Raw genomic sequence first — 14667 nt, forward strand, 5'->3', positions numbered from 1 at the left:
TCCCAGCATGTCAAGTTAAAAGATCTGTCTTTTAATGAGATGAAAGTAAAAGTCTTCCCTTTGATGTGTTGGAAACCTTTGAAGTGCATTTTTCACATTCAATCTCATTCCGCTTTAACTTTATCAAGCCTCTGGACTTACTGTGAAAATTAAAAGCTTTTAACTGCATTGTTTACATTCAATTCCAATTCCAATACACAATGATTGACAGGCCCAGGCTATTTCAAAGGTGGGATTAGCTTTGTTTTTGTAGCACTTCATGGTCCATTCTCTGAAGTGCTTCCTCACTTGAGCAGGTGCTATTTTTCTTTAAATTTTAGAGTGCCCAATTCATTTTTTCCAAGTAAGGGACATTTTAGCATAGCCAATCCACCTACCCTGCACATCTTTAGGTTCTGGGGGCGAAATCCATGCAAACACGGGGGGAATGTGCAAACTTCACACGGACAGTGACCCAGAGCCGGGATTGAACCTGGGACCTTGGTGCCGTGAGGCAGCAGTGCTAACCACTGTGCCACCGTGCTGCTCCTGAGCAGGTGTTGTTTCTAACTTAGTTTTCTCATAGATGATTTTTCTTTGTTCTGAAGTGTTATTTCTAACCGCAGTTTTTTTCTGCTGGTGTTTCCTCTGTTCTGAAGTCCTTCCTAGAAAGGCCAGTTGTTCTGTCCAAGTGTTACCCCTGGCACCCTGGCAGTGCCAGGTTTCCACAGCCACTGTACCAGGAGCACTGTCAACTTGCCACAGCCAGGGTACCAGGCTACAGTGCCAGGTTGCCACAGCCAGGAGGCAGTGCCAACCAAGGGGTGGGGTCTGATGGGGGAACCGTTGGCGAATCCATAGTTGGGTGTCGCTCAATCGGGGGAGGGGGGGCCTGGCCAGGGAGTGGGGTGGACGGGTGGGGCTTTAATGTTGTACTGAGATTGAGGTGCCCTTTAAAAAGTGCACCCTGCCATTCACCCATTTGTTCCGGGACTAGATTGTGGCCAACGAACAAGCAGGTAGCCAAGAATCAGGGGAAAGTAGCCAAAGCGGGGGAGGGAGGATAGACGGGGGCGGGGGGGGGGGGGGGGGGGGGGGGTCGGGTCCATCTACAGAAGCAGAGCAAGGAAAATACGGGCGAAAGACGGGACGAACGGCTGAAGCGGAGGTGAACTTGAGACGACAACGGCAGTGAAAACCGTCCGGGAGAATTAAACGACAACACCAACACCAGATCCATTTGCGTATTGCCCTCTGTAATTGTTTCTCCGGCACCCAAATGTATCCCCAGTTCCCCCGCCCCACAAACAGTTGCCTACTTATGTGATAAAAATAATATTGCCAATTGTACAGAGTTGTTGCTGTTGAGCTAGTGCTTAATACCCTACCAGTTATTTTATTCAAATTTTTTGTTTTGTTTTTTGTGCGTGTTCCCTTCTCTTCTATGTATATATATATATATATATATATATCTTATTCTATGTACATAACGGTAAATATACTTTGTTCAAAAACACATTAAAAAACATTTATTTTTTTAAAAAGTGCAGCCTGATCTCTGAGGGTCCGGCCTTGTTAGCTTCTTCGGGTCGCATGGCGCAAATCACCCCTCGCTCCGTTAAAATTCCTATGTTTGGGTGGATGCAATCTAGAAAATGCCGATCCACCCGGTGGAAATTGCAGCTCATTTCCCACCGGCGAACACACTTAGAAATATTTGTGCTGAATTCCACCCACTCTCTCGTAGAGCCAGTCAAACCTCATCAAAACATATTGTACTGAAACCAGCAACCAAGAGTCACAAATTGCCTCACGGCGCCGAGGTCCCAGGTTCGATCCTGGCTCTGGGTCACCGTCCGTGTGGAGGTTGCACATTCTCCCCGTGCATGCGTAGGTTTCGCCTCCACTTGGCTCTCCACTCTGCAACTGGATCCTTGACTTTCTGACCAACAGACCACAGTCAGTAAGAATGAACACCAACACCTCCTCCACAATAGTCCTCAATACCGGTGCCCCGCAAGGCTGCATACTTAGCCCCCTACTCTACTCCCTGTACACACACGACTGCGTGGAAAAACTTGGTTCCAACTACATCTACAAGTTTGCTGACGATACGACCATAGTGGGCCGGATCTCGAATAACGACGAGTCCGAATACAGGAGGGAGATAGAGAACCTAGTGGAGTGGTGTAACAACAACAATCTCTCCCTCAATGCCAGCAAAACTAAAGAGCTGGTCTTCGACTTCAGGAAGCAAAGTACTGTACACACCCCTGTCAGCATCAACGGGGCCGAGGTGGAGATAGTTAGCAGTTTCAAATTCCTAGGGGTGCACATCACCAAAAATCTGTCCTGGTCCACTCACGTCGATGCTATCACTAAGCACAACAGCGCCTATACTTCCTCAGGAAACTAAGGAAATTCGGACTGTCCACATTAACCCTTACCAACTTTTACAGATGCACAATAGAAAGCATCCTATCGGGCTGCATCACAGCCTGGTATGGCAACTGCTCGTCCCAGGACCGCAAGGAACTTCAGAGAGTCATGAATACCGCCCAGTCCATCACACAAACCTGCCTCCCATCCATGGACTCCATCTACACCTCCCGCTGCCGGGGGAAAGCGGGCAGCATAATCAAGGATCCCTCCCACCCGGCTTACTCACTTTTCCAACTTCTTCCATCGGGCAGGAGATTCAGAAGTCTGAGAACACGCACGAACAGACTCAAAAACAGCTTCTTCTCCACTGTCACCAGACTCCTAAATGACCCTCTTATTGACTGACCTCATTAACACTACACCCTGTATGCTTCATCCGATGCCAATGCTTATGTAGTTACATTGTATATCTTGTGTTGCCCTATTATGTATTCTCATGTATTTTCTTGAATTTTGTTTAATTCCCTTTTCTTCCATGTACTGAATGACCTGTTGAGCTGCTTGCAGAAAAATACTTTTCACTGTACCTCGGTACACGTGACAACAAACAAATCCAATCCAATCAAATCCAATCCACAATCCAAAAGATGTGCAGGGTAGGTGAATTGGCCACGCTAAATTCCCCTAAATTGGAAAAACTGAATTGGGTACTCTAAATGTTTTTTTAAAAGGGTCACAAATGCCTTACTCAATTAGAATCTGTTCTGCTTTCTGAGTCCAGCTAAAAAGACACTGACTGGTCAATTGCAAGACGTTGCTAATCCGAACCTCAAATTTCAATCCCTTCACTTTGGAAAGATCAAACTCGAGCAACTAATTTGAAATCTCATCTTTAAGCATCTTGTTCCTTTTTCTGCATTTTAATCTTTGCAGATGTATTTAATTAATAACTTTATCACTTTTTGCTTGGAAAAGTACTCGTGAAAGTTATTTCACAACCTTACCAGCAGCTGTCTTACATGACTGGAGGAAGCTGTGGTGGGGTTGTTCAATTGTCAACAGCCTTCCTTGGTGATTTGTCATTTTGAGCTGATGTGTAGGTGACGGCAGCAGATTTAGAGGCAACAGGCACAGTCTTGACTGCAAGAGGTGGAGTGTAGAATTGAAGTGGTGTGTTTTCAGCTGCCTGACGCCTTTGTCAGATCTCACATAGAGATTTGAGTGGCCTCTTTGTCTCCTTATCATGAGTGGCAGACAGTACACCTTACAGAAAAGGTTTGCAATCAAAGTTCATTGGACATCGATTGAAAGACCAGGGTTTTGGTGCACGAGGGAAAGAGTAGAATGGGCCTGTGTGCTGATCCTTGCCGAGGATTGAGAGGTTGTCCATGTGAAGCATCAGCAGGTCTCACAGGCCGCTGCAAGATCCATGCGGGAAGAAAGTTTACCTTGGCTGGGCTCTCCACAGTGTCAGATCACAGTCTCACACTAATGCTCAGGTCATCCCGGCCTGAGACTTGTCGGGGTCCATGTGATTGGAAGGTTCGGAGTGGTTGCGCCTCAGCAACCCCTAGTGCAGGTGAGGCCCTCTCAGTGAATGGACTCCGAAGTAACCTTGATGCATCTCAAGGGACAGAATACAATCTTCCCTCATTAATCTGCATGGGGAATAGACCTTGAGGGGCTAAGTGGCGTTCTCTTGCTGCTCCTCCCTATTTGGTTCAGCCTGAAAGAGCTCCCTGCCACATCAGCCTGAAAGAGCTCTCTGCCACACCAGCCCCTCTTTGGGAGAGGATGCCAGGTTTACATCCCTGGCAATTTTAGATTTGTTCCCAAATTGCATTGCTCATGGATTTTATGAGGACATTGGCAAAATCACAATTCCACTCCAGGTGCCTGAGGTTTTAATCATAGAATTTACATTGCAGAAGGAGGCCATTCGGCCCATTAACATGCGCATTTAGCGCCAGGGTGCTGAATATTAGCATAATTTGGCACATGCAATGGATCAAACCAACAGCAGGGCAGATGATAATAATAATAATCTTTAGTGTCACAAGTAGGCTTACATTGCAATGAAGTTACTGTGAAAAGCCCCTAGTCGCCACATTCCGGCTCCTGTTCGGGTTCACTGAGGGAGAGTTCAGAACGTCCAATTCATCTAACAGCATGTCTTTCGGGACGAGTGGGAGGAAACCGGAGCACCCGGAGGAAACCCCCGCAGACACGGGAAGAACGTGCAGACTCCGCACAGTGACCCAGCCGGGAATCGAACCTGGGACCCTGGCGCTGTGAAGCCACAGTGCTAACCACTGTACTACAATGATAGGTAGTGTCACATAATTCAGCACTCATAAATCAAGGTGTAATAGAGAACCATTAAAAAAAATTTTTTTAAATTTAGAGTACCCAATTATTATTTTTTTTCCAATTGAAGGGCAATTTAACACGGCCAATCTACCTAACCTGCACATCTTTGGATTGTGGGGGTGAAACCCAGGCAGGCATGGGGAGAATGTGCAAACTCCACAAGGACAGTAACCCAGGGCCAGGATATGTAATAGAGAACTATAAAGGTAATGTGGCCTTCCGATCTGCAGAGGACAGAAAACCAACCATTTGGAATGTGTCAGCAGCTTTCACTGCCTGCAATGTGGTAGCTGTTAGATTTGTTTAGCTGTCTGCCACATCGTTCCCCTGCAGTGGCCTTTGCATATGGTTTGGTGACATCTTGGTCATTGTCAGCTCCATCTCCTTCACCATCTTCTTTATCGGAGGAGAGATCTCGCTCCTCCATGTCTCTCTCAGGCAAATCATCAGCCTTTATAATGCTATGCTGTGCAGGGCACAATAGAAACTCTCTGCGGTGAGTAGTTAAGAGCCGCACCTGAGCAGTCCAAACATTTGAACCTCATCTTTAGGAGGCCTATTGTTGCTTGGAACCTACACCCTCAATGGCTCAGAGAAGTGTGAAAGCATTAAAGTAATACATTTAGTGAGCATATTCTTTACGTGTTTGCCTCCATCTCAAAGCCAGCAGGCCGATGCTAGGCCCTTTGCTTGGCTTCTGTCTAGACATCATAGAATTTACAGTGCAGAAGGAGGCCATTCGGCCCATCGAGTCTGCACCAGCTCTTGGAAAGAGCACCCTACCCAAGGTCAACACCTCCACCCTATCCCCATAACCCAGTAACTCCACCCAACACTAAGGGCAATTTATCATGGCCAATCCACCTAACCTGCACATCTTTGGACATGGCATCCCTACCCCAGCCCTTTCAGGTGAAGGACATCCTGGAGGACCAGAGATGGTTCTTCTTTCCATTCATACATGACGGTCTATGGAGATTCTGCTCTTTGGCCAGGATGATGTGAGCCGTGTGAAAAGCCACTCTCCGGGACCGTCCTGTTTGCCTCCACTACCCACGAGAGTCTATAGAGAGACCATTGCCTTGGCATCATAAAAAGACTAACCAAATGCTCCTTTGTCAGCCATGACCAGAAGGTTAGAGGTTTGGATTCGCAAGTTGACTGCCTTCATGGATCTGCCTCGTAATGGCAGTAAGGCAAATTTAACAAGGAATGATAGGATGAGATCTGCCCAGCAACCGGTATAAATCTGTCTAGCGGCTGCAGTAACCAGCATTCAAAAGGCATGATGAGATGTGACTTTCCTAGTAATGAGATTATCAGCCATCTAGACAGTATCAGGTAGAAACAGCTTACCTCCATGACTGGAGATCAGTGGAAATATACATATGCTGATTTCTAGAGTCAAGTTTGAGAGAGGCAGACAGCCAAATGCACAGAATGAAGAATCAAAGGGGGAAAATTATATAATTGCCAGCACCCTCAGAAGCAGACAGGCCAGTTTCCATCCAACAGTCTAAGAGGCCAGTTTTTACATTGAAGGCTTAGAGCCAAGGCCATGAAGATAACTTTATAACTACAGTTTAAATATCTTCACTGGACCAGGAGAATATGTTTCCCAGACTGTATTGAGCCTTGTATTGTGTAGTGACTATAAGCTGGATTTGACTTATACATTTATTTAATTTGGATGTTGTTTAGAGAAAGGGTAAGTCTTAAGGAGTTGCAGGATTTTAAAAAATTTTTTAGAACAAGGGATACATTCTACATAAACTCGATATTTAGTTATTCATATATTTAATTGTCTTTGTCCTGTTCATGTGTTTTCTTTATATTAATAAATAGTCCTTAATAATGACTGGGCTGGTTATTCTCACTGGGGTTTCATGTGACTTCTCACACCATTCCAAAACAAAACTGGTGTTTCAAGTTGGGATACCCTCGCAGGTACCTTCAGCATGGTTCGTGACAGTGCCCTCCCACCAGCCATACCCCTTGGAGGCATCCACCTCCCTCCCTCCCTCCTTCCCTCCCTTTATCCCTGTCTCTCACTGCAGCCAACAGAAAATGCGACAGAATGAATGTCAGCTCCAGACCTTAAATAAACTATCATTCATCTTGTTAGAGACCAAAGCTTATCTGCTGGGTTATCTTGTTAATTGGATCAAAAAAGGGCAGCACAGTAGCATTGTGGATAGCACAATTGCTTCACAGCTCCAGGGTCCCAGGTTTGATTGCCGGCTTGGGTCGCTGTCTGTGCGGAGTCTGCACATTCTCCCCGTGTGTGCGTGGGTTTCCTCCGGGTGCTCCGGTTTCCTCCCACAGTCCAAAGATGTGCAGGTTAGGTGGATTGGCAATGCTAAATTGCCCTTAGTGTTGGATGGGGTTACTGGATTATGGGGAGGTGTGGACCCTGGATAGGGTGCTCTTTCCAAGAGCCGGTGCAGACTTGATGGGCCGAATGGCCTCCTTCTGCACTGTAAATGCTATGATCTATGATCACTAATCAATTAAAATGGGGCTACATAAACACATAAATTCTTAACTCGGCCACTACTTTTTTTCAAATTTTTCCAATTAAGGGGGAATTTAGCGTGGCCAATCCACCTACCTTGCACATCTTTGGGTTGTGGGGGCTAAACCCACGCAAACACGGGGAGAATGTGCAAACTCCACAGACAGTGACCCGGGGCCGGGATCGAACCTGGGGCCTCAGCGCCGTGAGGCAGCAGTGCTAACCACTGTGCCATCGTGCTACCCTGGGGTGCTACTTTTTTATTAAAATATTTTATTAAAGCATTTATATTGTAACTTTTAAAAACTTTTAACCAAATAACTTTTAACAAAATGCAAAATAAGCAACCACACACCAAACACACAACAAAACCCAGTCAACATGGCTTATATAACCAACTCCCCAACTCCAATTCCCCGCCAACCTTCCCCCACCCAATGTCCACTGCCTTCCCTTTTTAGCACCCCCTCCCACCATCTCACTGCTGACAGCATATTGTTACCTAAAGAAGTCGATAAATGGCTGCCACCTCCGGGCAAACCCTAGCATTGAGCCCCTCGGGGGGGGGATCTTCTCAAGGCTGTGAAACCAGGCCATGTCGCTAACCCATACCCCCGACTTTGCGGGCTCTGAGTCCCTCCACGCCAATAGGATCCGTCTCCGGGCTACCAGGGAGGCAAAGGCCAAGACATAGGCCTCTGTCGCCCCCTGGACTTCCAGGTCTTCTGACGCACCAAAAATAGCCACCTCTGGACTCGGAACCACCCTTACCTTCAGTACCTCCGACACAACGTCAGCAAATCCCCGCTAGAATCCCCCATGCCTCGGATATGCCCAAAACATGATTTGCAGGCCCTCACACAGTGCCCACACCTATCCGCCACCCATTCAAAGAACCTGTTCATACGGGCCACCCTCATGTGCGCCCTGTGGACCACCTTAAATTGTATCAGGCTGAGCCTGGCACACGACGAGGAAGCATTGAGTCTCCTCAGGGCCTCCTCCCATAACCCAGCCAGGCACCACTTTTTAAAGGAAACACCTTAACATGAGGTGGGATTTCCCAGGAAATCAGCAAAGGTACTGCGAGGGCAGTGTTATCAATTAACTTTGACAAAGGGTCTTCTGGACTCGAAACGTTAGCTCTTTTCTCTCCCTACAGATGCTGCCAGACCTGCTGAGATTTTCCAGCATTTTGTCCCTTGTTTTCAATTACTGCCATCAATCAGTGTGAGCACCTTCCCACCTCAATGTGCCAGTCTTATGATGATGCAGGAAAAAAACACCCAAAAACAGAAATATCGGACTTAAATAAAGACCTGAGTTTTATATTTTGTTTAAAAGGACACAGCTAGCCCCTGACATGAATGGCTACATGGGGCTTTTCATAGGGACAATGGAACCCCTCCCTGTGCTTCCAGACAAGGAGTTGTAAAACCATCTGGTAAAGACAAAGGAACATAATGGTTCTCTCATCATAGAATATCATAGAATATACAGTGCAGAAGGAGGCCATTCGGCCCATTGAGTCTGCACCGGCCCTTGGAAAGAGCACCCCAGCTGAGCCCACACCTCCACCCTATCCCCGTAACCCAATAACCCCACCTAACCTTTTTGGTTGGACACGAAGGGCAATTTATCATGGCCAATGCACCTAACCTGCACATCTTTGGACTGTGGGAGGAAACCGGAGCACCCGGGAGGAAACCCACGCAGACACGGGGAGAACGTGCAGACTCCGCACAGACAGTGACCCAAGCCTGCAATCGAACCCGGGACCCTGGAGCTGTGAAGCAACTGTGCTAACCACTGTGCTACTGTGCTGCCAGGGTCATCTATAGACCCTGGGTATAATTGCCTAATCAAGACTATTGTATTCTGAGTCTCCATTGGGATTAACATAGGAGGAGGTTAAAAGCCTGGTTACTACCTAACTGCGGGGGGGGGGGGGGGGGGGGGGCTGTCTGTGTGCGGATGTGCTGTCAAAAAAGTAGCTGGAAGCTCGTTACACTGAAAGAGGTCCTGGGACAGAGGCAGGACCCCTGCCAAAATAGCCAGTTTTTGCAGGAACATCTAAATCTCTCTCCGACTGCAAGTTGTTCAGGCAGCAGAGGGATTGCAACTGAAAACCCTCTCCAAAACCACTGAACAGCTGAACTGAAGAATTAACTATGCGGCAGCGCAAGTTAGCAACTTGTTTCAACCGCAACACATTATCATCTACGCCTCGCAGCTCAAGGACTGTACCGTGTAACTTTTATTTATATTCACTTACATTGGACTCAGTTATCTAATCCATATGAATGTAGCTGCATAGAATATAGAACAGTACAGTACAGGCCCTTCAGCCCACAATGTTGTGCCGACCATTTATCCTAATCTAAGATCAACCCAACCTACACCCCTTCAATTTACTGCTGTCCATGTGCCTGTCGATTAAATATCCCTTATCACTCTGACTCCACTACCTCTGCTGGCAGTGCATTCTACACACCCACCACTCTCTACCTCTGACATCTCCCCTATATCTTCCTCCAATCACCTTAAAATTATGTACCCTCGTGACAGCCATTTCCACCCTGGGGAAAAGTCTCTGGCTATCCACTCTATCCATGCCTCTCATCACCTTGTACACCTCTATCAAGTCACCTCTCTGCCTTCTTCACTCCAGTGAGAAAAGCCCTAGCTCCCTTAACCTTTCTTCATAAGGCATGCCCCCCAGTCCAGGCAGCATCCTGGTAAATCTCCTCTGTCTCCTCTCCAAAGCATCCACATCCTTCCTATAATGAGGCGACCAGAACTGGACACAATATTCCAAGTGTGGTCTAACTAGAGTTTTATAAAGCTGCAGCAGAACCTCACGGCTCTTAAACTCAATCCCGCTGTTAATGGAAGCCGATACACCATACACCTTGTTAACTCAAGAATGCTTGGTTGAATCGGCTCCTTTTTAAACATAACTATTGTTTATTCCATGGTTTAATTATTCTTGCTCTCTCAACCCCGATTTCAGGAAATGTCTTTGCCCTTCTAGCAATAAAACGGTTCTACTACTTCAGAACTTGTCGCTGAAAGCTGCTGGTCTCCTACGTTTAGTGAAAGAAGCTAAACAGAAACAAAACCCTCCTTTGTCCACAGGCAAGTGTTCATTGCCAAAGCCAGCCTGTTTTCAGTGCATTTGTCAATTTCACTACAAATTAGCCAACCTCCTGTTATTGCACCAAGGGGGGAATTAACACCAGAGGTAGCCTTCAGCTGAAGGAGAGCTGGAGTTAGAGGAAATATTAGAAAAGTGGACACCAGCAATGGGCTAACTAGCTGTGGCTCAGTGGGCAGTACTGTGTCACAGTAAGAAGTCTGACAACACCAGGTTAAAGTCCAACAGGTTCATTTGGAATCACTAGCTTTCGGAGGGTAGCTCCTTCATTAGTACTGAGTCAGACAGTAGGTTCAAGTCCCACTGCAGAACTAAAGCTGATCTAACATCATTGCAGCTGGTGAAACGGAGTTCCAGACTTTTCCCCACCCTTTGATTTGGTTTCCAACTTCACTGAAAGGTCTGTCTGCATCTCTTCAAATGGATTCCCCAATCAGAGGATAACCTCCCTTCTATTGATCCGTTCATAGCTTCAAACCTCTGATCCATAACTTTGAAAATTCCAGGGAATACCACTGGAAGAGGGAGAGAGTGGGGGGGGGGGGGGGGGGATCATTGAACCTGCTTACTGGGGAATACAATACATTCTCCCAATTGTAGATTAACATACTCTGGCTTGCGCACAGGCTGAGAACTGTCAAACCCTAGTTAGAAGTCGATATTTGACAGCTCGGGGGTAATTCAAACTTTGCAGCATGTTGTGTTTTGGTAAAGGCTGTAAAAGTTTGCAAAAGTTTGGCAAACTTTTGATAACAACAGTTAAACGTAACCAGTAAAAGGCGTTTGGAAAACGAAAGCAAAGGAGTCCATACCTGCGGATCGTTGCTTTAGATTTGATCTGCTCCAGTTCCTCCAGGTAACAATCTCGCAGCCGCCGCTTGTAACTTTCCACCTCACCCCTCCATGGAGATTCCATTTGCAGAGGGGGTTGTTTTTGTGACAACTCTCGATGTGAAACGAAGACCCGTCTGAAAAAACCCGTCCAATTTTATTGGTCCCACCCCGATTGGTCACGGAAGTGAGTAAGTGTTTCTTCAGCGACTCAAGCAGCCAGGGAAATATCTTTAATTGTGCTTCTGACCTGCACAGAATTGGCTTACCCGGAATTTCAAATGCATTCGAAAATAACACAACATCCTGCAAAAAACAATCCCCCAAGTTTTCTTTTTTTTTTATAAATGTTTTTTTTCACATTTTCCTTCAAAATTTGCACCCCACCCACAGACAGTAAACAGTAACAAATACAAAATCAATCCCCTTAACAATAACAACGATCCCATCCTCCCACCACCCCAAACAACGGCCTGCCTGTCAATATATGCATCCAATAAAACAAACTCTCCCAAGGTGGAAACAAAAAACAGGAGAAAAAGAAAAAGGAATCCTGGACCGCCCATGGTCACCATAGAGTCCACTCCCCCCAACCCCCCCCCCCCCCCCACACCCAACGCTGTCCAACCTCTGAAAGAGTGCAGTACATGATACCCAAGAGTTGTAAACCTCCCCAACTCCTCCCGTCCACACCTCTTGTAAAACTCCTCCCCCCAACCTCGGTTCCTTCCCCCCAACTTTCCACCCCGGCTAGACTACTCGGACCCTGTTCTGCCAGGCTCCGATGGCCGCAGCCCCTCCCCCCTACCTCACTCCCGTTCACTAGCCGGTAATCCAAAATTTTCTTAATTTGGCGTGGGGAAATTCTCAGACAGTACGTGTTGCAGTTGCCCCCTCGCTCGCAGTTCCTCCCTGCCGTAACCCACCCCCTTCCCTACTGTCCCAGCTCTACCCCTCCCCCCCCCCCCCACCACGGCACCCTGCTCCTCTTCCCTGACATGTCTCCTACACTCCCCAATTTACTCCTCTGTATGTTTCTCACCCTCCCCGATCCCCACAACTCAACTCTACTCACTAAACGTCAATTTTTGAGAAAGAAAATCATTTGCATTGATCTATCACCTTTTGCAGCCTGTGGGTGGATGGATGGCTCAGAACAAGAGTTCATGTCGCTTGTTCTCTTGTCAGACTCTGGCTGGTGGCACAGTGGTACCGTGGTTAGCACTACTGCCTCCCAGGGCCAGGGATCCAGGTTCAAATCCGACCTTGGGTGACTGTGGAGTCTGCTCTTCTCCCTGTGACTGCATGGGTTTCCTCCGGGTGCTCCGGTTTCCTCCCACAGTCCAAAGATGTGCAGGTTAGGTGGATTGGCCATGGTAAATTGCCCCGTAGCGTCCAAAAAGTTAGGTAGGGTTACAGGGATAGGGTAGGAAATTAGGCCTAGATAGGTGCTCTTTCGGAGGGTCGATGCAGACATGATGGGCCAAATGGCCTCCTTCTGCATTTTAGGGATTCTATTCTATGGTCGGGGTATCCTTCTCCAATGCTAGGCCAGGTTTCCGGAGCCTGCACGGAATAAATACAGTCCAAAAGATATACAAGTTAGGTGGATTGGCTATGCTAAATTGCCCGTAGGTGGGGGTCAAGGGGATAGGGTGGGGGATTGGGTCTAAGTAGCGTGCTCTTTCAGAGGGTCAGTACAGACTCAATGGGCCAAATGGCCTCCTTCTGCACAGTAGGGATTCTATGATTCTATGTCAGAGTAGAAATAGGGTATCTCGGATGAATACGTGGCTGAAGAGATGAAGTGAGGGAAGGATTTCAGATTCTGGAACATTGGGACTGGTTCAGGGGAGGTGTGACATGGACAAACTGGATGGATTACACCTGGGTAGGACTGGGGCTGACGTTTTAGGGTGAGTATTTGCTAGAGTAGTTGGGGAGGGTTTAAACTAAAATGACGGGGAACCTATGCAAAGGAGTCAAAGGAGGGGGAAATCAAGGACAAGGACAAAAGATAGAAATGGGAATAAGAAAAGGAATAGGCAGATAGGGCCAGAATCAAACTGGGCTTCAGTGACAAATAATGGAATGGGTCAAGTGACATTAAAAAGACAAGCATTTATGCTATGTGCCTTAAATCACGGACCATTCACAATAAAGTGGATGAATTAATCGTGCAAGTAGATATAAATGAGTATGGGGATTACGGAGATATGGCTGCAGGGTGACCAGGGGTGGAAATTGAACATCCAGGGATATTCAGTATTTAGGAAGGACAGACACACAGGAAAAGGTGATGGAGCTGCATTGCTGGTTAAAGGGCAAATTAACACAATATTGAGGAAAGATATTAGCTCCGCCGATGTGGAATTTGTATGGGTTGAGCTGAGAAACACCAAGGAGCAAAAAACGTTAATGGGGATGTGTATAGACCCCCAAACTGCAGTGGTGATGCTGTGAATAGCATTAAACATGAAATTAGAGATAAATGCAATTAAGGAACACCTATAATTATGGGTGACTTTAATTTGTATGTAAATTGGCCAAATCAAATTAGTGACAATACTGGAGAGGAGGAATTCCTGGAGTGTATACGGGATAGTTTTCTGGACCAATAGGTTGAGGAACCAACCAGAGAATAGGCCATCCTAGGCTGGGAATTGTGTAATGAGACAGGAATAATTGGCAATCTAGTTGTGCAAGGCCCCTTGGGATGAGTGACCATAATATGATAGAATACTTCATCTGGATGGAGAGTGACGTTGTTGATTGTGAGAATAGGGGCCTGAATCTAAATAAAGGAAACTACGATGGTATGAGGAGTGAGTTGGGTATGATGGATTGGGAAAGGTTTCTTAAAAAGGTGAAGGTGGATAGGCAATGGCAAACATTCAACGAGAGTATGGGTAAACTGCAACAATTGTTCATTCCTGTCTGGCCCAAGTGTAAATGGGAAAGGTGGCCAAATCATGGCTTACACAGGAAATTAGGATAGTACGAGGTCCAAGGAAGAAGCAGACAAATTGGTCAGGAGAAACAACAGGCCTGAGGATTGGGAGATGTTTAGAATTCAGTAAAGGAGGATCAAGGGATTGATAAAAAAAAGGGAAAATAGAGTATGAGAATAAGCTTATGGGGAACATAAATGCTGACAGTGGAAGCTTCTATAAATGTGTGAAGAGAAAATGATTGGTGAAGGCAAATGTAAGTCCCATACAGTCAGAAACAGGGGCCTTTATAATGGGGAACAAAGAAATGGCTGACCAATTAAGTACTTACTTTGGTTCTGTCTTCACAATGGAGGACACAATTAGAGATGTTGGGGAACACAAGGTTTAGAGAGAAGGAAGAACTGAAAGAAATCAGTATTAGTTGGAAACAGTAGGGTGGCATGTGGTGCAGTGGTTAGCACTGGGACTACGGCGCTGAG

The 14667-nt window shown here is 46.6% G+C and overlaps 1 long non-coding RNA gene across 2 annotated transcripts in view; it reads right to left on the bottom strand.

Moving 5' to 3' along the window:
• Nucleotides 1-11414, bottom strand: part of LOC119976183 — a 63088-nt gene extending 51674 nt beyond the window's left edge. For both annotated transcript variants that reach the window (XR_005462879.1, XR_005462878.1), the window contains exon 1: nt 11216-11414. This is a non-coding gene — a long non-coding RNA (uncharacterized LOC119976183). The remainder of the gene's footprint in view (nt 1-11215) is intronic.
• Between the last annotated feature and the right edge of the window lie 3253 nt (nt 11415-14667).

The sequence above is a fragment of the Scyliorhinus canicula genome, chromosome 13 (genome assembly GCF_902713615.1).
Source record: "Scyliorhinus canicula chromosome 13, sScyCan1.1, whole genome shotgun sequence".
Lineage (NCBI taxonomy): Eukaryota > Metazoa > Chordata > Chondrichthyes > Carcharhiniformes > Scyliorhinidae > Scyliorhinus > Scyliorhinus canicula.